The 3354-nt window shown below is 40.2% G+C and overlaps 1 non-coding gene across 1 annotated transcript; it reads right to left on the minus strand.

The window, feature by feature from the left end:
* Window positions 1–515: 515 nt before the first annotated feature.
* LOC112086303 lies at window positions 516–622 on the minus strand. The gene has a single exon (XR_002899425.1). It is a non-coding gene; the product is annotated as a small nucleolar RNA R71 (small nucleolar RNA).
* Window positions 623–3354: the final 2732 nt, after the last annotated feature.

The raw sequence follows: 3354 nt of genomic DNA on the forward strand, positions 1-3354 counted from the left end.
TCAGGAACAGGTGCATCAACAGCAAGCTTATGTCCACCAGGGACAAGCTGCAGCTCATCAGCAGAGGCATCAGGCCAATGTACAGCAAAGACAACAGGTGCACCACCATCAGCCCTTCCAACACCAACAAAGGAGATATGAGCAGCCACAGGTCTATGTTGGAGAGAATGACAGAGCCAATGCTCATCAGTATGGAGCAGGAATTCAAGCACCACCTGTGCAAAACAACAATTTTGAAGTGAAGGCATCCTTATTGAATATGGTCCAAAACTCCAAGTTCCATGGATTAGCAAATGGATGATCCCTTGGAACACTTGGATCAATTTGATAAGGTTTGTGACTTGACAAAGATAAATGGAGTATCTGAGGATAGCTTCAAGCTCAGATTATTACCCTTCAGTCTTGGTGACAAAGCTCACCAATGGGAGAAGAACCTCCCAAGAGGCTCCATTCAGACCTGGGAGCAATGCAAGCAGGCATTTCTGTCTAAGTTCTTCTCCACCTCCAGAACAGATAAATTGAGAAACCAAATCTCTAGCTTCACTCAACACAGCAATGAGAGTTTTGGTGAAGCATATGAGAGATTCAGGAGCTACACTAACCAATGCCCACACCATGGGTTTAGTGAGGCTTCAGTTCTCAGCACACTTTATAGAGGGGCTCTTCCCAAGATTAGGAACCAGCTGGATACTGCCTCCAATGGTAACTTTCTGGGTAAGGAGATTCATGCTGCTTTAGAGCTGGTTGAGAACTTAGCAATGAGCAATGATACATATGGAGAAGACTTTGATAGAGCCAATAGGAGTGAGAATTCAAGCAGGGATCAAAGGTATGAGAAGGACTTTAAAACACTTGAAAGCAAGCTGGACAAGGTGTTATTGGCCACTCAAAAGCCAATGCACTTTGTAGGAGAGTATGAGGAACCTTCTCAATGCTTTGAGAACATCAGTGAAGAGGGTCTTACTCAGGAAGAGCTAAACTACATTGGGAATCAGAGGTTCCAAAGGTATCAGTATGCCAATGCCAATCAGAACCTCTCTTACAGAAATCTCAATGTAGCAAACCCACAAGACCAAGTCTACCCTACTTCTCAAGCTCCACAGATTTTTGTTCCCAAGAATAACTTTCAAGGGTCTTTTCAACCAAAGAATCAGTTTGCTCAGCATCAGGGTTTCAGTCAGCAACAGCAACCATTTCAGGGTTCTGGTTTCAGTTTACAGCAGCAGCCAAAGGCACCACCAGGGTTTGGTCCACCACAGTTCCAATAGCAAGCACCGGCTCAACATCAGTTCCAGTCAGCACCTGTTCACCAGCATCCACAGATGGGGTCAGATATGGTTGGGATTCTGCAACAGCTGCTTCAGGGCCAACAAGTGTTTGCAAGCCAGTATGCATCCATGCAGCAGGAAATCCTTCCAGGGCCAGAGTGGAAACCTACTGTTCAGGGTTGCGAGAGATAGTTGTCTATGATCACGATAGTGGCGTATTCATACGTCCGTGACTCGAGTTCTAAGAATTTACTAGGATCAATATTAAGAGCTTTGTTCATCCTTTAGATTTATTATCGATTTATTCACTTCTAGTTTTCAAATCCCTTTTTAAATACATATATAGAAATCGCACAACCTATCCAAAACACGCATTTCGTCTTAGACTTCGTTTACTAATTCTGGTTCTAAGGTTCTGCAGGTAAAGCGTGGATTCTCTGTGGATCGACACCCTAAGTACTACAACGCACTGCTGTGCACTTGCAGATATCTAGGGTTATAAATTTAAAACATGAAGCCGCGAAGTCAATCCTAGCAGCATCAAGTTTTTGGCGCCGTTGTCGGGGAATCCAATCGTCTTCACCTGCACAATCTCAGAGGTTAGTAAATTGCCTCTAAGACAGCCTTCTCTTACTAATTTTTGGTTTTGTTTTTCTTAGTTTCAAGACCTTGAAAAAAAAAAAAAAAAAATCGTGTACCAACCCGCGGTCGTGCCTGGTCGACCCGCGGTCATACCAGCTCGACCCGCGGTCGTTCTTGCGCAACCCAAAACGAATTTTCTGTCCCGGATCAATAGCATGACCACTTCCATCCCCTCCCCTTCACATCTTCGACCATCTACCATCCCTTCACCATCACCACACCACCATGCCATTCCCGGAACGTCAAGGTAAGTTTTCTCTTTCTTTATCTTTTCAATTCATTACATACTATATTTCTCATCCTTACTCTGATTTATTTCACATCCTAAAGTGTGATTTAAGTCTGGGGGAGGATTTCATCTCTTTCTAACCACCTTTATTTCATGAGTCTTTGCATTCTGCATATTTATTTTACAAAAACTTAAAAAAAAAAAATCGGTTTTACAAAGTGTTTTCAAAGCAAAATACATTTTGAGGGAATTATGACAAAAATCTATGATGATAACCAACCTGTATGCTTCAATACTATGCATGATTGCTCTTTTGTGGTTTAATACTAGACTAGGCGGTAGCTAGAGTACTTGCAATACGAACTCCCACCAGAGGATTTCTATTCATGGAGATTCTTTCTGACAGAATATACTAGCTCATTTTATTTGGACTTAATATTGATATCTAATTTTCTCATCATTGATTTTAGGCAGGCATCATGTTATACATCTAGGACATCTTGTTCTTTATTTTTTATACCACTCCTTGTTGTCCTAGATGGCCAGTTCATATTTAGCTGGTACCATACCCTTAACCCAAACTTTTATTTTCGAACCTCATGCATCCTCTCTTTAGTTTATATCAGCAGATATGTGAAAAAACGCCGGAGAGGGAGGAACGACCCAGTTTTCAGTCACTCAAGAGAATGACTGAATGGAGTTAAGAAGGAAGAGTATCAGCAATCTTTAGCAGCCTCAGAAAGATCATTCTTAATGGTAATTTTCGTGCATCTCTAGGACTCTATCTAAAGGTGTTTCCTTTCCTAAAAAAAAAAAAAAAGAAAAAGAAAAAGAAATGAAAGAAAAGAAGAGAAAGAAAAATAATGAAAAGGAAAAGAAACAAAAGCCTAAAGAGAATGACTGAATGGAGTTAAGAAGGAAGAGTATCAGCAATCTTTAGCAGCCTTAGAAAGCTCATTCTTAATGGTAATTTTCGTGCATCTCTAGGACTCTATCTAAAAGTGTTTCCTTTCCTAAAAAAAAAAAAAAAAAAAGTCGAAAAAAAAGAAAAAAAAGAAAAAAAAATGAGAGAAAAGAAGAGAAAGAAAAATAATGAAAAGGAAAGGAAACAAAAGCCTAAAGAGTCATAGATTGTCGAAATTATTCAAGACAAAGGCAACAAGTATTCATTTATGGAAGATATAATAACTTAGACAAAAATCTAAGTCTGGGGGA

Source organism: Eutrema salsugineum, unplaced genomic scaffold, assembly GCF_000478725.1.
Source record: "Eutrema salsugineum unplaced genomic scaffold, Eutsalg1_0 scaffold_21, whole genome shotgun sequence".
Classification (NCBI taxonomy): Eukaryota; Viridiplantae; Streptophyta; class Magnoliopsida; order Brassicales; family Brassicaceae; genus Eutrema; species Eutrema salsugineum.